Source organism: Lithobates pipiens, unplaced genomic scaffold (assembly GCF_037356315.1).
Source record: "Lithobates pipiens isolate NorthernLeopardFrog02 unplaced genomic scaffold, aLitPip1_a1.2 Scaffold_8, whole genome shotgun sequence".
Taxonomy (NCBI): Eukaryota; Metazoa; Chordata; class Amphibia; order Anura; family Ranidae; genus Lithobates; species Lithobates pipiens.
This window is the reverse complement of record NW_027507903.1, coordinates 207,087,360-207,109,555: the sequence shown is the minus strand read 5'-3', so window position 1 is coordinate 207,109,555 and position 22,196 is coordinate 207,087,360. Positions and strand designations below refer to the sequence as shown.

The window sequence follows — 22,196 nt, the reverse complement described above, 5'->3', positions numbered from 1 at the left end:
ATAAAAGTGCTTTGGACAGAAGTATCATACAACACCTACTATGTTAGTGAGACAGTCCTGATTCCTGGACCACTAGCCGAGCAAACGATTTTAGTTATGCTCAGATATGTACTTCTTTCCATAGACCAGTGCAGGATGTAAGAAATGTAATGCCGCGTACACACGATCAGACTTTTTCTGGCGGACCGAATCCGTCTGACAATTTGATTGTTTATGGGCTCCAGTTGACTTTTTTTTCCCAAAAGTCCGATGGACCTAGAAATAAAACATGTTTCAAATCTATCAGACGGACTAAAAATCGGGAAAACCGTTCGTCTGTGTGCTAGTCAGACGGACCAAATACAACGCAAGGGAAGCTATTGGCTACTGGCTATTGAACTTCCTTGTTTAGTCCCGTTTACATCATCACGTTCAAAACGAACGGACTTTCGAATGGACTTAGTCCGGTCGTGTGTCGCCAAGTCCGTTTCGTTCAGAAAGTCTGTCGTACCTCCACCGAAAGTCCGTCGGGAAGAACGTCGGACTTAGTCCGTCAAAAAATCTGGTCGTGTGTACCCGGCATAAATCTATTGAATGGAATCAACAAACACTTAAGACTTATATTTGGTTATTGGACCATAAATATAATACAATTACATTTTGTTTTGTTGGCTAAAAGAGCGGAATATGATAACCTGGTATTTAAAGAAGCCTATACTGATAGCCTATACTGATATACTGATAGAAATACAGAAGCTTCTGTTGCTGACCGCTTAACACAGGGTAAAACTTAGATGATGCGGCCATAATAACATAAGCATTCATGAACATACAGTATATGCTATGGCAAGCTGTCAGATAATAAACCTTTAATATGAATATAGTATGCTTTTTTATTAAATACAAAACTGAAATTCCAGTCACAACTCTTGTAAGTGAGAAAGGGTTGGACTCTAAAATGTTTATTGTGACCTCTGATTTTACCTATGACTGGTGCTGTCTGGAAAGGAGTTAAGGGGAAATCTTTTCAAGAGACACGTAGGCAGTGATAAAAACACCTTATTTAGTCAGCAGAATATGATTGGACATACAACAGTAGTATTTCATTTAAAGCGGTAGTAAACCACAGTTGAAGAAAATAAATCCTGTCATGCATTGCATACTAGCACATTATGAGAGACCTCAAAATGAAGCCTTTCAGTGCCACGTTATTACAGCTGATCAGGCTTCCATCTTCTCCCAGTCTTTCTCCCGGGTTCGCAGCCTTCAGTAACATGAGTGGCAGGGGATAGTGATGACGTCACTCCTGCGCATGCATGATAGTCACCATTTACTGTATGCTCAACCTTCAGAGTGTATGCGCCAGTGATGTCACCCGCTGCATGCACTCTGAATATCTCCTAAACACTGTAAGTTTAGGAGATATTCACAGTACCTACAGCCAAGCCTTATTATAGGCTTACCTGTAGGTATAAGTGGTATAACAGAGTCTACTACTACTTTATATATGTATTATGTATGTTCAATTAAGCTTTGATAATAAAACCTGGAGGCTGATTGGTTTATATGCAGAGCAGCACCAGATTTTGTACTCTTCAGGTTTAGTAAATCAACCCCATTGAGTCAACCACATTTATTTAAAAAATCCTAAAATCCCAGATGTATTACAGTTTTCATTTGTGCCACTGACATGAATATTACAATATGCATGCTTTTTTTCCCCAAATGAAAACTACATATTTAGGGAAAAATATAGTTTACTTGACAAAAAATTTCCATCCTACTTCTTTAAATGTTCTCATCACTGCAGTTAAAAACAAATGTTGATTTGACCCCACTAACCATTAGAAAATGAACATTTTAAAACTTAATTCTACTGCTGTATGGCTAGCCTAGCGGAACGTTAGACCTTATGTCTAGTTTTATTGGTGTCTGTATTCCCACTCATCCTGTCCCAATGACTGCATCCTCCAGGACAGGGTGTGAGGTAAAATATATTCTAAACTTAAGGTAACCAGAGTCTCAAAATGAAATCTGGGGACACCCTACTGACCATGGCCACTTTTATCCCCACCCCATTTTAGTAAATATTGTTAATGTTGGGACAGGCAGTACAGAGGGGACAGTTGATGGTTAGGATAGGAAATACAGAGGGACAGTTGATAGTGGAAAACAGACTGCAGAAAGGAGGGAGCAGTATACACTGGCTTAATCATCCACCAAAGTCTCAGTTAACCCATATAATTAACGCCCCCCTTCCTCACTGTGCCCCCTCTACTGACCTTGTCCTTGAGCTCAGGGCAGAAGTAACAGTTCTGGAGTCTATTCCCAGGCTCTGGGGGTACTCTCTCTTTCCCTGGTTTATGTGGTTCCAGGGTGCAGGGCCAAAATCTGTGTGGGCAGTCACATTTCAGCTTTCTCTCCTAAGCCATACAGTCCCCATGGTGTGGAGGACAGGAAGGGAAAGGGAGAGATTTCCAATGGCTTAGCAGCTATACCTGGGCCAAGCAGCCTCTGAACTTTAGGGGGTGCCAGCCAGAAAATCAAGGCTATGTGCTACATCCAGGGACACATCCTTAGACACTTTAAAAGTAGGGACAGCCTCCTTAACCCAGGGACTGTCCCTTGAAATTGGGCTCATCTGGTCATCCTACTATTACCTAGACGTTTGTGTGTTTTTTACTGATAATGACATCTTGCAGATCTTCAAACATAGTTTTACATTTCATGAAGATTTACCAGCAATAAGTTCTGTTGTTCAGTGTGTTTTGGGGCGCTTTTATTTTGGAAATGGCACAGGAGAAAACTGGCACATTAACAACATTCTTTGATTAGAAATGGCTATGGTGAGATAAAATGTTTGAAAATTCACACTGAAGTTCTGGCTGTTTTAATATAATGATAGCTATGATCATGTTGTTTTCTTTGCATTACAATAAGGAAATCCTCTCGTATAAGCAAATATTTGAACTGCTGATACACCGGTCTGTGTGTAAGTGTGTGAAACTTGAGTGCCTATGAAAACCACAGATACCAACGGTCCAGTTTCCACACCATTCTTAGGTTTCACAGAATTGTCCCTGGCTTGCCTAACTGCAAGGTGTCAACATTTTCTAGTTACTAACAAAATGCTATGAGACTTATTTATGAAAAATTGCGGAAAGGGAATGATGTGTTGTGTGGAACAACCAAACAGAAAAGTGGAGTAAAAACCTATTAGATTCAAGATGACATTTTCAAGGGCAGATCTAAACATGATTGGTAGTTGTGGTGAAACATAGAGATGGGCCAAACACCCACCCGTTTGGTTTGCGGCATTACTCCGAACAGGGGAAAAGTTCTAACCTGAACGGCAAACCCTATTGAAGTCTATGGGAGCCGAACAGTAGAAATCAAAAGTGCACATTTTGAAAGCTTATACGCAAGTAATTAACCATAAAAGGGGTATGGGGATCTGGGTACTGCCCTGGGGGACATGTATCAATGCAATAAAAAAAAACAACAATAGTGATTTTAATGATGCTTTCAAGGAGTTGTAAAGGCAGAAGGTTTTTTTATCTTAAGGCATTCTATGCTTTAACCTCCCTGGTGGTATGATTAGTTCTGATTTTAGGTGCTGAAAGCGGTACAATTATTTTGCATGGAAATTTGGCGTTTTATATTGTAGGCCTGCAATTCTTAGGAATAACTCTCTTAAATCTGTTCAAACCAGAGTCTAGCAGACATCCCGGGTATGATAAAATGTATAATATAATAAATAATGATAATAAATAATAATAAAAATTATTCAATAATGTAATCAAATTCAAAAACACTGAAATTTGCTCATTTGCAGAATTGTCGCCATCATTAGATTTAGTGTTTGATGACGGATCTCCCCACAAATCGCTATCGCTCAATTCTGCAAGTGATTCTAATTTATTATCGCTGTTTTCTAGTTGGAAATCACTTTTGACATAAAGGGACAGTTTTTGGTTGCTATGGACAATCTCCAAATTCCAGGCAGAAAAAAACTGTATTTATAATATAAAAGTGCATGCAGGGCACTGGACAGACCACTAGGGACAAAGGGGGTGAGTATTTTTTTATACAGTACTGTAATCTGTAAGATTACAGTTCTGTATGTGTATTGTGTGTTTTTACTTTTTTGAATTTGGCGACGATCTCCGCTCCCGTGCATCGTAACGTCGCAGGGAACGGAGCTCGGCAGCACTTGGGCACTGTGTGAATCGAGCGGAGGAGCTCTACACACAGCGTGGAGGACATCGCTGGATCCAAGGGACAAGGTAAGTAACCTCTCCCTGTATCCTCCCTGTATCCAGCGATGCGATCCCGAGTCTGGCTCGGGGTTACCGCTCGTGGTACTGAAATCCCAGCCCGAGCCAGACTCGGGATCACCACTAGGGAGGTTAAGATAAAAAGCCTTCTGTGTGTAGCAGCCCCCCATTACTTATCTGAGCCTCATCTCTGTCCAATGATGTCCACGAGTACCTCGGCCCTCCAAGACTCTCCTCCTGATTGGCTAAGATACAGCAGCGATGCCATTGGCTCCTGTGGATGTCAATCAAAATCAGTTAGCCAATCAGGAGAGAGAAGGGCGGGGCTGAATGGCAGCTCCATGTCTGAATGGACACACGGAGCTGCAGTTCGACTCGGGTGCCCCATAGCAAGCTGTTTGCTGTTGGAGCACTCGACAGGAAGGGGGGGCAGGAGCAGCAAGGAGGGAACCTAGAAGAGGGGGATCCAGGCTGCTCTGTGAAAAACCAACTGCACAGAGCAGAGCAGGTAACGGTAATTATAACATGTTCATTATTTCTATTTTTTCTTAAAAACATGACTTTACAATCACTTTAAGTGCAGCAATAAAAATGAAAAATTCCTTTAAATATAGTGCCTGAGGGTCCCCTTAGTCTGCCTGTAAAATGGCGCGCATATATAGAACATGCTGCAGCAAAATTAAAATTTTGAAAGAAAAGGAACACTCGTCAAATCTCATTTAAATTGACTCACAGTTGCAATTGCCAACACCTGGCTATTAAAAAAAATTAAGTCAAAAACGGCGTAGGGCCCCACACCCAATTTTTTTTAAAAAAGTGTGAGCCCCCCCAAATTAATTTCAGACCCTTATCTGGGCATGCAGCCTGGCAGGTCAGGAAGTAAGCGCCTCCCCTCCTGAACCATACAAGGCCACATGCCCTCAACATGGAGGGGGGGGATGCTTTGTGCCAGGGGGGCTCAACCCAAAGCACCTTGTCCCCTATGTTGATGGGGATAAGGCCTCATTCCCATAACCATAGCCAGTAGTTGTGGAGGTCTGCGGGGGGGAGCTTATCGGAATCTGGAAGCCCCTTTTAACAAGGGGGCCCCAGATCACCCCCCCCATCTGAATCAATATGGGGTACACAGAACCCCTACCCATTTACCAAAAAAAGCATCAAAAAGAAATAAAAACACACACACAGTTGACAATTCCTTTATTAAAAAACAAGGGGGGCCACCAGATTCCAGCCCCCCTATGTGAATGTGTACATAGTACCCCTATCCATTCACCAAAAAAGTGTAAAAAATAATAAAAACACACACATGGTTTTTGACAATTCCTTTATTAAAAAGTTAAAAATTAAAAAACAGTGTCCCCGATCAAATCCATCATCAATAACTCTGCACGCTGCACCTGTAAAAAAAAAAAAAGAAAACACACTCCTGCTGTCTATGAAGGCTGACCACCTACTGTAGGTTCTGCCATTTGACAGTTCTTATATAGGTAAGGGTTGGGGGCACCTGGCTACGTCACCTGTTGGCACCGCCACTTCTGATGTCACGGACTGGTGCATGCTGAGTTGGCAATGTCACAAAGGGGCGGAGCCACCAGGTGATGTCGCCAGGTGGCTCTGCCCCTTCCCTATATAAGATCTGTCAAACTGCGGAGCCTGCAGTAGGTGGCCAGCCTTCATAGACTGCGGGACCGTTTTTGTTTTTTTATTATTTGGGTGCGATGGATGGCGTGAATAATGATGGATTTACCTCAGGGGACACTTTTTTATTTTTTATTTTTAATAAAGGAATTGTCAAAAACCATGTGTGTTTTTGCTATGTACCCTATACTCATTCACATGGGGAGGCCTGGGATCTTTTTAAAGGGGGCTTTCTGATTCTGATAAGCCCTCCGCCCGCAGACCCCCATAACCCATGGCCATGGTTGTGGGGATGAGGCCCATGTCCCCATTAAAATGGGAACAAGGCGCTTTAGGGTGGGGGGGGCAGAGCTTCCCCTGCCCCAAAGCACCCTCCCACCATGTTGAGGGCATATGGCCTGGTAGGGTTCAGGAGGGGGGGTGTGCTTGCTCAGCCCCCCTTTCTGGACCTGCCAAGCTGCATGCCCGGATAAGGGTGGGGAACCCATTGACAGCTGATGACTCATCGGTTGTGAAGGATGCTGTGGGCAGCTTCCCGGCCCCACTCCCTAACAACCAGCTTATACTGTGCCCCGATTGGGCAAAGCTTTGCCCAATCAGGGCGCAAAATTCACTGTGTAGCACGCAGTGCATTGCAGGGTATTCAGCGATAAATACCCTGCAAATTAGAGTGTTAGACAAACAGGCTGAACAGTCAGTGTGTGGGAACTTTAGAACTATATTTCATTGGCACAATGTGGATTAATTAACAATTAGTAAAGCTTGACAAATAATATTTGTCATCTGGACTGAGTATGCTTCATTTTATATTTTGACAGCTTCACAGCTTTCATTTTACTCATATGTATATTTTGTATTCAGCTGTGTTTAAATCCTATTATTTCATATATTTCTTCTGACCACTGTTTTTATCCAAGCCAGCTATATACAATGATCTACACTGCGCTGAAGCATGCTACGCCATGTGAGCCTGTATCATGGTCTATCAAATTTATATACACCTACAGACACATGTAAAAATAAAATATATAAATTTATATATATATATATATATATATATATATATATATATATATATATATATCTGATAATAACACTGTGTAAACAATTCCAAATAATTAATAAAGTGCTCCTGTGACTCTGAGTGATCTGTGTTACTAGCATTGTCCAATAGGGGTGTGGAAAATCCCCTTATACATCATTTCCAGAAAAGTGCTTCTGTGACGAACAATTAATAAATAATAATAATGTGACAATCTTATTGAAAAATCGTGACAATCTTTGATAGAATTTGATAGACCATGATACAGGCTCACAAGGTATAGCACGCTTCAGCACAGCGTAAAATGTATTGTTTTTTTTGCCATTTGCACAAATTTATGAGATGTGTTTAACACATGCAGCTGAGTAGTGGTGTCCATCAGGAATAGGGGTACATTGAGTCTCGCAGGATCTTGATTTATTTTTGCTATATACAATGACCTCACTGCACTTTCAGAAGTCAACCCCTTCCTATAAAATAAGTAAATACAAATAAAAACAGTTATTCATGAAATAGAAGGTGTATGTGCTATCAACAGTCGGGTATGTACGGTAAAAATAAAAATCAGAGGCTGTGTGTGGCTAATCTTTTTCTCCCAGTTATGCCATCCCTATATATAAGTGGGGCGGACACTCCATGGTTCCTTCTGATTGCTCATTTTAAGGGATCGGTGCAGACACATTATAGTGTAAGTGCAAGGACCAATGAGAAACACACACGTTAAGATAGTTATGATTAAACACAGAAATTGTCTTTGCTGCAATATTTCTGTGGAAAAGAAAGGTAACAGTATATATTCAAGCAATCCAACTGGAGAGCAACAACTGAGATCAAGAGCAATGTAGCTCAATATTATATTCAGGCTGCTTTCAGGGGATTTCAAAACTGAGAATAACCCCAAGAGCAGAGGCAAACACTTCAACAATAGCAACTCTATGTCAGATTAGGTACCTCTACACAGGCTCAACTACAAACACACATGTACATACATATACAGAGACCTAAACGTGTGTGCGTGGCAAGGGCCCTCTCAGCAATCCTGCGGTTAAGGCCCAATGAACATCCTAAATCAGGCATTCTCTTCTGGGGACCCGACTGGTCGCCTCACACTTCACACTGTCGGTGCAGGTGCGCCTGAATATACACCTGGAACCCCCCCCCCCAAGCTGGATGTCCCAACTGGCTGTGGATACCTGAAACAACAAGGTGGACTGACCTGGCAGTACCCTGGGTCCAGTCTCTTCTTCTGCCTCGTGGTAACTGAATCCCTTCAGACAACAAGATGGAGTCCTTAGTTCCTTTGCTCCAGAGCAGGATGGCTCTTGTAGTTCCTGCACCCATACAAGGCTATGGGGCCATTTTAGATGAGAACTACATGTCCCAGTATCCTTTTCAGCTGCTGCTGCTAAAATCCTTCTCATTGGTTCTTGTAATTAGTCTCCTCCTGATTAGCTCCCTCTCCTACTGCCAATAGGAACACAGGGGAGGGAGCAGAGAGCGGCTGAATGCCTGTGCGAGTCAGTGAGGAGAACAAAAAGTGTGTGGGGGAGAAATCCCCCGCAGACACTGACAGGCTCTCTCTCCCTCACAGGAGAGCCAAGGCCAGTTTTGCAAGGCTGCGGGATAAGCGGGTCACCCATCTACATTATAAAGTTTGGTATTGTCAGTTGTGTTTTGTTATCAACCATTTCTGTTTGGTAGAGATTTTCTGCAGATATATTTATGGGATTATCTACATCTATATTTAGAAAGAACTCACCATACAACCATAACTATATATATATATATATATATATATATATATAAATATATATATATATATATTTCTATCTATCTATCCATATGTATATACACTGAGAAAAATTATAAATGCAACACTTTTGTGTTTGCCCCTATTTATCATGAGCTGAAGTTAAAGATCTACGACTTTTTCTATGTACACAAAAGGCCTAATTCTCTCAAATATTCACAAATCTGTATAAATCTGTTAGTGAGCACTTCTTGTTTACCGAGATAATCCATCCACCTCACAGGTGTGGCATATGCAGATGCTGATTAGACAGCATGATTATTGCACAGGTGTGCCTTAGGCTGCCCACAATAAAAGGTCACTCTAAAATGTGCAGTTTTATCACACAGCATAATGCCACAGATTTTGCAAGTTTGGAGGGAGCGTGCAATTGGCATGCCGACTGCAGGAATGTGCACCAGAGCTGTTGCCCTTGAATTGAATGTTCATTTCTCTACCATAAGCCGTCTCCAAAGGTGTTTCAGACAATTTGGCGTCCATCCAACCGGCCTCACAACCGCAGACCGCAGACCATGTCTAACCACACCAGCCCAGAACCTCCGCATCCAGCATATTCACCTCCAAGATCGTCTGAGACCAACCATCCAGGCAGCTGCTGCAACAATCAGTTTGCATAACCAAAGAATTTCTGCACGAACTGTCAGAAACCCTCTCAGGAAAGCTCATCTGCATGCTTGTCGTCCTCATCGGGGTCTCGATCTGACTGCTGTTCGTGGTCTTAACCGACTTGAGTGGGCAAATGCTCACATTCAATGGCATCTGGCACTTTGGAGAGGTGTTCTCTTCAAAGATGAATCCCGGTTTTCACTGTACAGGGCAGATGTCAGACAGCATGTATGGTATTTTGCTTGGGTAAGTGGTTTTCTAATGTCAACATTGTGGATCAAGTGTGGCGGTGGGGTTATGGTATTGGCAGGCATAGGCTATGGACAATGAACAAAGGTGCATTTTATTGATAGCATTTTGAATGCACAGAGATACTGTGACGAGATCCTGAGGCCCATTGTTGAGCCATTCATCCACGATTATCACCTCATGTTGCAGCATGATAATGCATGGCCCCACATTGTAAGGATCTGTACACAATTACTGGAAGCTGAAAACATCCCAGTTCTTGCAATGGCCAGCATACTCACAGACATGTCATCTATTGAGCATTTTTGGGATGGTCTGGATCGGCGTATACAACAGAGTGCTCACTAATCCTGTCAATATCCAGCACAGCCATTGAAAAGGAATGGACCAACATTCCAGAGGCATAATCAACAACCCTTGTCAACTCTATGTGAAGGTGATGTGCTGCACTGCATGAGGCAAATGTTGGTCACACCAGATACTGACTGTTGTTTCAGACCGCACGGACCCCTCCCCCCCTCCCCCCAATACAGTAAAACTGCAAATTTTAAAGGCCTTTTATTGTGGCCAGCCTAAGGCACACCTGTGCAATAATCATGCTGTCTAATCAACATCAGGATATGCCACACTTGTGAGGTGGATGGATTATCTCGGCAAAGGAGAAGTGCTCACTAATACAGATTTAGACAGATTTGTGAACAATATTTGAGAGAAATAGGCCTTTTGTGTACATAGAAAAAATTGTAGATTTTTAAGTTCAGCTCATGATAAATAGGGGCAAACATAAAAGTGTTGGGTTTATAATTTTGCTGAGTTTATATATATATATATATATATATATATATTTATATTTATAGTCCTATAGCCAATACATATCTGAACAAGACAAACTTACCATAAGATTTACCATATGAAATCGACCTGAAGTGTGCCCTGGTCTAATGGACAGTATACCAGAATAAGGTGGCATACCCAAGATTAGAAATTAATATTCATGAAGAGAAATGATTTAAGAAATGCCCTAAATAGGGAAAGGGAGGGCTGGTATTGCGCACAGGAAACCGACAAGGGCTCCTCCCATAAATTCAGGCTACCATACTGGCCTTCCTACATTTTTATATATATATATATATATATATATATATATATATATATATATATATACACACACACACACATATATATCCGCTAGTTATTTAATGAAACTGTTATATGTAAGCAGCTCATGTTTTGAGTTTGTTAGCCATTCAATTTACGATTCCTTTCATGTAAGCTTTTATATGCCTTTTATGAGGACTGAGTTCTTATTAGGATACTCTGTGATTCATACAGTGCCATCTTGTTTTATGCTGTGTTTTGCAATAAGCTTAGTAGTTTTTATTGTATGTAGTAATGATACAGTTGTGTTATTATAATAACACCATCACTGTGGCATAACAAACACAAATGCTGGAAAATTACAGTGAACTAAAAAATTATACAAAGGCAACTTTGTATTTATACGCTGCCAAATCCCTCTAGGGTGTGTCCACATGGGCATCTTAATTTTGACATGGAATAGGGCAGCCTAACATGCCCTGTACTTAGTTAAGATGTATTTTCTGTTCAATTTTTAACACCTGTAGTTGGACCTGCAAAGACTGTTGAACAGAAAGACAGTTCTTTGTTAATTAATATGGAGCACCTAAACTTTTCTTTGGGTCGTATATGTGGACAAAACACTTTATTTCCAAGTACTGTCAGCCTACCCCGTGTTGGCTCAAATGACTGAAGCTGTTTTACTGTATAGATAGTGTTGTCTGCTAGGCCTGAAATGCTCCAACAAACAAGAGTCCTATATTATATCAGCAAACAGCCTTTCTACAGATGGCACTACCTATGTGGGCTGTAAATGATGCAAATCTTTAATGGAGTGCTAAACCTTTCTTTCAGATATTGAGTTAAAAAAAAATACAGCATGCTCCCCTAAAATACCCAGCATGGATAACATGTTTCAAAAACAGACAGATAGAAGTGTAGGTACCTTGTAAAGCTTGCTAGTAAAGTGTATGTTACCCAACATTTCATATTCCTGATCTGTGACTGCTGTAACATGCACTTGTATGAAAAAGTATTCTTTTCTCTGTGTATTGCTTCCTTTCTGTGAAATCCCTGCTGATCCTGCCAGTCCCCTGCGTTCCTATTTCAAACTGACCACACCACGGCATGGAAGCATACCTATCCCAGTTTGGTCAGTTTGTTTCTTTGCATTCTGCCTGGATGAAGAGCTTTCCTGTACTCAATTGGTCATACTTGTGCTGACATGCATATTAGTTATTAAACAGACTGAAAAAAAATCAGTGTAATTTAACCACTTAGAGCGGGAGTCCGACGTTTTTTTTTTTTTTTAAAAGCCAGCAGCTACAAATACTGCAGCTGCTGACTTTTAAAATAATGACACTTACCCGCCCAGCGCGCCCGCGATGTCGGCACCCGAAGCCGATCTCTCGATTGTCTCTCGGGTGCTGCCGCCGCCATCTTGGGTATGGGAATCAGGAAGTGGAACCTTGCGGCTTCATTTCCCGGTTCCCTACTGCGCATGCGAAAGTCGCGCTGCGCAATAAGGATGGTCCCCGCTGTCTCTGGATTCTGCGCAAAGGGGCATACCTTCTGCAGATATCTATGCCGGAAGTGGGTGCAGATACCTGTACTGTACAGGTATCTGCACCCCCCTCCCCCCTGAAAGGTGCCAATTGTGGCGCCGGAGGGGGGAGGGTTCCAATGAGCGGAAGCTCCACTTTAGGGTGGACCTCCGTTTTAAGGACCGCCGCATGTAGATATACGTCAGCAGAATGGCATGTACGGGCACAAGCACGTACCCGTACGTGCTTGCCTTCCAGCGGGTGGGGGGTCCGATCGGACCCCCTCTGCTGGCCGCGGTGGTCCGTTTCGCTTCAGGAGCGATCCAGGATGAGGGGATGGCCGTTGGTTTCTGGCCATCCCATCTCGATCGCTCCTGGCGAATGAGAAGCTTCCCCTGCCTGTGTAGTGTAAACACAGGCAGGGAGGAAGTGATGTCACTCTCCTCGGGGCGATCTTTTTGACCAGACTGCGAGGAGAGGATATAGTAAGTGCACCAATCACTACACTGACACGTAGGTACACATAGGCACACAAATCACCCCCTGATCACCCCCCCGACCCCCCCCCCAGCCCCCCCCTCCCAGTCACAGTGTCACTGATTGCAGTGATCATTTATTTACTGATCCCTGCATTTAGTGTAAGTTGTGACAGTAAAAAGTGTCAGGGCAGTTAGTGTTAGGTCCAGGGTAGCCCCCTACCTCTCCCCAATAAAGGTTTAACCCCCTGATTGCCCCTAGAGTTAACCCATTCACCCCCTTTTGCCAGTGTCACTAAGCAATAATTTTTCTGATCGCTGCATTAGTGTCACTGGTGCCGCTAGGTAGCTAGTTATTTTTTTAGGTTCACCGCCAGGTTTTTATAGCGTTAGGTACCCCCATATACAACCTAATAAAGGTTTTAACCCCCTGATTGCCCCTAGAGTTAACCCTTTCACCAGCGATCACTGCATAAGTGTCACTGGTGACGCTGGATAGGCAGTTAGTTATTTAGTTATTTAGGTTCCCCGTCAGGTTTTTATATAGCGTCCGGGACCCCCATATACTACCTAATAAAGGTTTTAACCCCCTGATTGCCCCCAGGTAACCCTTTCACCCCCTTTTGCCAGTGTCACTAAGCGATCGTTTTTCTGATCGCTGAATTAGTGTCACTGGTGCCGCTAGGTAGCTAGTTATTTTTTTAGGTTCACCGCCAGGTTTTTATAGCGTTAGGTACCCCCATATACAACCTAATAAAGGTTTTAACCCCCTGATTGCCCCTAGAGTTAACCCTTTCACCAGCGATCACCGCATAAGTGTCACTGGTGACGCTGGATAGCCAGTTAGTTATTTAGTTATTTAGGTTCCCCGTCAGGTTTTTATATAGCGTCCGGGACCCCCATATACTACACAATAAAGGTTTTAACCCCCTGATTGCCCCTAGAGTTAACCCTTTCACCAGTGATCACTGTATAAGTGTCACTGGTGATGCTGGATAGCCAGTTAGTTATTTCGTTATTTAGGTTCCCCGTCAGGTTTTTATATAGTGTCTGGGACCCCCATATACTACCTAATAAAGATTTTAACCCCCTGATTTCCCCTAGAGTTAACCCTTTCACCAGCGATCACCGTATAAGTGTCACTGGTGATGCTGGTTAGCCAGTTAGTTATTTAGGTTCCCCGTCAGGTTTTTATATAGCGTCAGGGACCCCCATATACTACCTAATAAAGATTTTAACCCCCTGATTGCCCCTAGTTAACCCTTTCACCAGTGATCACCGTATAAGTGTTACGGGTGACTCTGGTTAGTTAGTTTGCTTTTTATAGCATCAGGGCACACACTATTTATTACCCAATAAAGGTTTAACCCCCTGATCACCCGGCGGGTGATATCAATTAGGTTTTAGGGTCAGATAGGGTCTGCGTCGCCCCAGGCAGCGCTAGGTTAGTGCCAGTACCGCTAACACCCACACGCAAAGCATACACCTCCCGTAGTGGTATAGTATCTGAACAGATCAATATCTGATCTGATCAGATCTATACTAGCGTCCCCAGCAGTTTAGGGTTCCAAAAACACGCATTGTTAGCAGGATCAGCCCAGATACCTGCTAGCACCTGCGTTTTGCCCCTCCGCCCAGCCCACCCAAGTGCAGTATCGATCGATCACTGTCACTTACAAAACACTAAACACATAACTGCAGCATTCGCAGAGTCAGGCCTGATCCCTGCGATCGCTAACAGTTTTTTTTGGTAGCGTTTTATATTTAAATCCTGAAGGCGGTGCTTGATTTTTGGGGTCCGTACACAGCTAGGCTCCCAAAAAGTCCCCCACATGTGGTATCCCCGTACTCAGGAGAAGCAGCAGAATTTATTTTGGGATGTAATTTCACTTATGCCCATAGCATGTGTGAGCAATATATCATTTAGTGACAACTGTGTGCAAAAAAAAAAGTTTGTAATATTCCCGCAACTTGTGGCAAAATATAAAATATTTCATGGACTCAACATGCCCAGTAAATATCTTGGGGTGTCTACTTTCCAAAATGGGGTCATATGGGGGGTTATGTGCTATTTTGGCATTTTATGGCCTTCGAAACTGTGATAGGTAGTGAGGAGTGAAATCAAAAATTTGCACCCTTAGAAATCCTGAAGGCAGTGATTGGTTTTCGGGGTGCTGTACGCAGCTAGGCTCCCAAAAAGTCCCACATATGTGGTATCCCCATACTCAGGAGAAGCAGCAGAATATATTTTGGGGTGCAATTCCACATATAACTATGGCATGTGTGAGTAATATATCATTTAGTGACAACTTTTTGTAAACTTTTTTTTTTTTGTGTCATCATTCAATCACTTGGGACAAAAAAAATATTCAATGGGCTCAATCAACATGCCCCTCAGCAATTTCCTTGGGGTGTCTACTTTCCAAAATGGGGTCATTTGGGGGGGTTTGTACTGCCCTGCCATTTTAGCACCTCAAGAAATGAGATAGGCAGTCATAAATTAAAAGCTGTGTAAATTCCAGAAAATGTACTCTAGTTTGTAGACGCCATAACTTTTGCGCAAACCAATAAATATACGCTTATTGACATTTTTTTTTACTAAAGACATGTGGCTGAATACATTTTGGCCTAAATGTATGACTAAAATTTAGTTTATTCGATTTTTCTTATAATAAAAAGTAGAACTCATTTGCTTAGCTAAGTAAAATTTCCCTTGCAAAGTGAAAATTCTCTTTCAAAATAAAAATTTCCTTGCAAAGTGAAAGGCCTATTTGCATTTAGTAAATCAACTACACTGTGTGCAGGGAAAGGGCTCTTGCTTGATGTAGCTCTAGGGCTGTGCTAATATCATTAGGAACTGAGTAGTTCTTAGCAGTTCCCCCTTCCAAACTGTGGCCCATAGCCCAATCTGTCACTTGGGCACTGCTCTTTTCACTGACACCAACAATGGGGCACTGTTTTTCCCACTGATACCAATGACGGAACTCTATTCTTCCACCTAATACCAATAAAAACTTTTTAAAAATCTTCATTAGTATGGAAAAAGAAATGGTCTGGGTTATGATATATATCATTTAAACATAAATTTAAAGAATTCATACTATTGCCTTTAATTCATCTACACTAGATATGATGCAGCCTTTGCTTGGTTCCCATTAACAAGATAACTGTAATAAGAGTTAACATAGGGTGATTTATATATTTGCTTCTAGCTTCAGATTTTTTATGAGGCCATTAAAGGAGCAATGAAGCCTGCGTAAAGTACAAGCTTTACAGTTCTACGGTTGTTTTCAGCAACATTGTGCTGTGGTTTATGAACGTAACAATTGGTTCCCAACTACGTCCCATTGGAAGATATTCCAATGTAATGAATGATAGTGGATATAATACAATGGTGCAATAGCAGCAGAGATAATGAACAGTTTATTTACTATTATAACATGTCCTGGAAATAAGTGTGTTTCCTAGTAAATCCTATAAATATTGGCATTTCCAGACATGTTATGTGTTATTTATATTTCCAGGACGGTCAGCGTGGACTTGCATTTATTATCAGTATGGTCCAATAACCCTTATATGGCTGTATTCTACTTATTGCAGTTGAAGATTTACAAATGAACAGGGTAGATGTTTACATTAGAGAGAGCCCTGAACCAAAGTATCATTACAGCTGTCGCAAATATCAGTGACAAACATGGCAGCATTTCCAGGGGAAATATAAGGCAGAGATATGTAGGAAACTTTTCATGCATTGGGATTTTAGTTACCAGGACAGGAAGGCACATACAGCAATACAAATATAGTCAGAATCCCGTCCCTTTCCTTGCGTTACTAAAAACATGACTTGGTTTTGGCTTGGTTGGTGGTGAAGATATTTGCCAGCACACCATGAAACGACACAAATAGCATCCAAATGGGTGATTTATTGCATGATCACCACACAAAGATGGTGCAACGTTTCAGAGCCGCTCAGGGCCCCTTCGTCAGGCATGTGATGATTGGTTTTGGCTTTGCCCCCACTGAAGAGATTTTCCATCACATCTTGCCGTGGCATGAAATGAGACGAAATCTCTCCATTAGCAACCCAGAAGGCAAAAAAAAAGACAGAGGTTCTAAGCCTTCATTGCTATATCCAAAGCAACAAAGACATTTTGGCTGGAGTTGGGCTGTAAAGCAGAAGTAAACTCCCCTCACCTCGATCCCTCAGTCGCAATAAACATCTTTTCCATGTCTTTTTTTTTTGTCTTCATTCCAGCACCAAAATATGCTAAGAATCTACACCCAACTGTGTAAGCACAGCTCAGTGTACATTCAACTGAAGTTTGCGAACAGGTAGGTAGGTTTATTCTACTGCAGAATTGACACATCTGCTTGCAATTTGTTTTAATGTTTTGGCTTTAACCACTTCCGGACCGCTGCATGACTATATATGTCCTCACTTTGAGGATGGATATCTTTGTTATAGCAGCTAGCTCCAGTATTGCCATCTCGGCCAGCAGTCCGCTACAAGATAAAAGTGGCCTTTGTGGCGGATTCGCCGCAAGATCATTTTTATCGGCGGTTGGGAGAGGGGCGACCCTCCCGCCGCGGTCCTGTGCTTTCCCCCGCTTACCAGAGCCGTCAGCAGCGGTGGAATTAATCGAACACTTCCCGTGGCTGTGCATGGCCCCCACCCATCTCCATGACACTGCATAGATCTTAAAGGGCCATTTTTTCATTTTTTTGTGTAAAAAGGTCTTTTTGACCCCAGATTTCATATTTAAGAGGTCCTGTCATGATTTTTTTCTATTACAAGGGATGTTTACATTCCTTGTAATAGGAATAAAAGTGACACAATTTTTTTTTTTTAAACAGTGTAAAAATAAAAAATAAAAGGTAAAATAAGTAAGAAAAAAATAAATTTAAATGCGCCCCGTCCTGCCGAGCTCGCGTGCAGAAGCGAACACATACTTGAGTAGCGCCTGCATATGAAAACTGTGTTTAAACCACACATGTGAGGTATTGCCGCGATCGGTAGAGCGAGAGCTATAATTATTGCCCTGGACCTCCTCTTTAACACAAAACATGCAACCTGTAGAATTTTTTAAATGTCGCCTATGGAGATTTTTAAGGGTAAAAGTTTGTTGCCATTCCACGAGCGGGCGCAATTTAGAATCGTGACATGCTGGGTATCAATTTACTCAGCGTAACATTATCTTTCGTAATATAAAAAAAAATAAGCTAACTTTACTGTTGTCTTATTTTTTAATTCAAAAAAGTGCGCTTGTAAGGCCGCGTACACACGTGGCGGACTGTCTGGCCAACTAAGTCCGTCAGACAATCCGACAGACAGTCCGTCATACTTTCGAATGAACGGACTTGACCACACACACCACTTTTTGAGCGGACTAATACGACGGACTAAGTCCGCCATACAATCCGCCCTACTTTTGAAATGAACGGACTCGCCCACACACGCGGAGGAAAGTCCGCTCATTTCGAGCGCGTCTCCAGGTAGGCGGGGCCCGCGAAGCAGACGTCGCTGACCCCGCCGCCTGGAATGGACTTAAAGGGGAACCCAACGCCGAAAAAAATCAGCGTGGGGGTCCCCCCAAGTCCACAACAGACCCTTGTTCGAGCACGCTACCCGGCCGGCCAGGAAAGGGGGGGCGAGCGAGCGCCCCCCCCTCCTGAGCCGTACCAGGCCGCGTGCCCTCAACATGGGGGGTGCCTTGGGGAAGGGGGGGCCGCGCGGCCCCCCCACCCCAAAGCACCTTGTCCCCATGTTGATGAGGACAAGGGCCTCTTCCCGACAACCCTGGCCGTTGGTTGTCGGGGTCTGCGGGCGGGGGGCTTATCGGAATCCGGGAGACCCCTTTAATAAGGGGGCCCCCGGATACCAGCCCCCCACCCTATGTGAATGAGTATGGGGTACAATGTACCCCTACCCATTCACCTGTAAAATAAAAGTACCAAAAAAAAACACAACACACGAGATAAAATATTTTATTGCACAGCCCCGGGGGTCTTCCGTCTTCGGGGGTCTTCTCGCCGGACTCCTCCGCTATCTTCTTGTAGCTCTTTTGCTAGCGGAGGAGTCCGGCTTTCTTCCCCGCCGCCGGCCTCTTCTCCCGACTTCGGGGGTCTTGTCCCCCTCTTCGGTTCTTCTGCCGGGCCACCGCGCCTTCTTATACCTCTTTTACAGGCGGTGGCCCGGTCTTCTGTCGTCGGGCGGGAAAAGTCCGCTCATTTCAAAAGTAGGGCGGACTGGCACACACACGGGCGGACTGTCCGCTGAAATGCGAGTCCGACGGACAGTCTTTCCAACATTCCGAAAGACTTAGTCCGCCAGACTGTCCGCTGAAAAAGTCCACTGAAGCCCACACACGAGCGGACTGTCCGCTGAAATGTGTTTCGGCGGACTGAGTTGGGCAGACAGTCCGCCGTGTGTACGCGGCCTTAGACTGCCATTTTATTTTCTAGGGTATTAGGTAAAAAAAAATTATACTGTTTGGGGGTTCTAGATAATTTTCTAGCAAAAAAAATGTTTTTAACTTGTAAACAGCACATCTAAAAAAAGAGGCCCGGTTAAGATTTGTAAAATGGCCACAGTGACTTCAGAAATTTGTCCATTATAAAATGGGACCTTACATGAGTGCTTAAATATAAAACGTGTGCTAAAAGTAAAAATGGTTGTTACTCCCAGCATTTTCTAGCCATGACAGGAGAGGCAACAAGTAGGGATGAGCTTCATGTTCGAGTCGAACATACGTTCGACTCGAACATCGGCTGTTCGCCCGTTCGGCGAATTCCGAACGTTATGGGCCGTTCGCGCCAAATTCGTGTGGCGCTCACGGCCCACAATGCACTGCGATGGCGCAGTGCATTGCTGGCTCATGATTGGCCAAGCATGCACCGTGAGCCCGCATGCTTGGCCAATCACAGCGCTGGCAGCGAGGAGAGCCATGATTGGTCACAGGCAGGATGCCTGTGGCCAATCATAGCTCAGGCTGTGTAGTACACGCCCCACACTATATAAGGCCGCCAGCGCGGTGGCCTTGTGTAGTGTGTTGGCATCTGTAGCAGTTAGTGGGTGTTCTGTGTACCTTCAACACAGTATACACCGATCGTTATCGGCCAATTTTTCATTCTTGCTCTTCTATAGTGGTTGTTGTCTGCGTGCCCTGACCGCAGTATACACCGCTATATTCACCTATATAGCTAGCGATATATCTATCTTTTATAATAGAGCTTTCAGTCAGTGGTAGGAGATTGTGCGTACTGTCTGCGTGCTCTGAACCCAGTATACACCGCTATATCCACCTATATAGCTAACTATCTTGCTCGTTTTAAATAGAGCTGTCAGTCAGTGTTAGGAGATTGTGCGTGCTGTCTGCGTGCTCTGAACGCAGTATACACCGCTATATCCACCTATATAGCTAAATATCTTGCTCGTTTAAATAGAGCTTTCAGTCAGTGTTAGGAGATTGCGCGTGCTGTCTGCGTGCTCTGAACGCAGTATACACCGCTATATCCACCTATATAGCTAACTATCTTGCTCATTTTAAATAGAGCTTTCAGTCAGTGTTAGGAGATTGTGCGTGCTGTCTGCGTACTCTGAACGCAGTATACACCACTATATCCACCTATATAGCTAAATATCTTGCTCGTTTTAAATAAAGCTTTCAGTCAGTGTTAGGAGATTGTGCATGCTGTCTGCGTGCTCTGAACGCAGTATACACCGCTATATCCACCTATATAGCTAAATATCTTGCTCGTTTTAAATAGAGCTTTCAGTCAGTGTTAGGAGATTGTGCGTGCTGTCTGCGTGCTCTGAATGCAGTATACACCGCTATATCCACCTATATAGCTAACTATCTTGCTTGTTTTAAATAGAGCTTGCAGTCAGCGGTAGGAGATTGTGCGTGCTGTCTGCGTGCTCTGAAAAAGACGGACAGCAAAACAAATTATACAGGGGTGATAACCCTTCCCTATGTTTTCCAAAAAGCTTAAAAATAGTTTTTTTGACTGGAGCTACACTTTAAAAATGTACCAGTTGAAAATTACAAACAGATTCAACTTAACACAACAAACCTACACAGTCCCTGTCTTGTTTGCACCACCTGTATACTGCTGTTCTGAGTATATAGGGCCTGGGGGCCACACATATTTCCTTTTTTTAATATGGGTACGGGGTTCCCCTTAATATGCCTACAAGACCCAAAGGGGCTGGTAATGGGCAGGGAGGGCTACCCAAGCCATTTTTCTCAATGATTTTCAACCATATTGCAGGAACCAGATATAACATTAAAACCGCAAGCAGTTTTAAAGGACGTTATTTCTGTTAAATGTCATTTTGTGCAGGGACTGTTCTAAACACGGGAAACACGTGGCACTTCACAGGCATACTACAGACACCCCCCAGGCACGATATTTAAAGGAATATTTCACTTTTTTTTTTTCACTTTAATCATCATTAAAATCAGTGCTCCCGCCAAAATGGCCATTTTTAAAAGTTTTTTTTGCATTGACCCATGTCCCCTGGGGTAGGAGCCAGGTCCCCAAACACTTTTTAGGACAGTATCTTGCATATTAGCCGTTAAAATTAGCACCTTTAATTTCGAACATTTGAGTCCCATAGACTTCAATGGGGTTCTAACGTTTGTACGAATTTGGGGTCCGTTCCAAAGTTCTGATGTGAACCGAACCGGGGGGTGTTCGACTCATCCCTAGCAACAAGTCACTTCCTCTCAGCACACTTTCTGTCTGTAAGCCTCCAAATTACTCAGTTAGTGTCAGTAGAGCCTGCTAAAGTACACAGTATGTTTAAAATAGAAATTAAAGGCAAAACATTTGTGTATATATATATATATATATATATATATATATATATATATATATATATATATATATATTATATATATATATATATATATATATATATATATATATATATATATATATATATATATATATAGTAGCAGGGCGTCCCAGAGAGAGCCAGGAAAAGTCCTGTTCGGGGGTTTATACCTCTCCCAGGCTCCTCTCATACACGTTCAGAAATCTGTGATCCATGATCCAGTTCGGATCTTGGTCCTCCTCCCCAGGCTAATTTAATCTCACCTGAGCAGACAGCCTTTGCTCTCTGCCTGGGACACACACACACAGTTGGTCTGTGAGGAGAGTAAGGTTGGTAAAACCTGTTAAGCAGTAGGCTTGTTCAGCCTGGTAGTGAGGGCCTGCAGACTGTATAGCTAGAGCCGTGACACGGCTAGGATTTGTGTTTTGCTACTTTGCCCTTTATTTTGTCTTTCTGGAGCACTGTCAAGCACCTGTATATGGACTTGTATATACCACAAATAAACACAGCACTGTTGGTCACTTCATTTCTGGACTTGGTATCTGTGCCTGAGAAACAGCTCATCCCAGGGAGCTTTATACCTGCTACCTGTCCCCCAGGTTACATATGGTAGAGAATGCGGGCAGCTGTAGTAAGTTACTACTTAAAGCGGAGGTCCA

The 22,196-nt window shown here is 43.0% G+C and overlaps 1 protein-coding gene across 1 annotated transcript in view; it reads left to right on the top strand.

Moving 5' to 3' along the window:
• The window catches only part of CFTR (CF transmembrane conductance regulator), a 275,425-nt gene that overhangs the window by 122,906 nt on the left and 130,323 nt on the right, over positions 1-22,196 (top strand). The gene's annotated exons all lie outside the window — the stretch shown is intronic.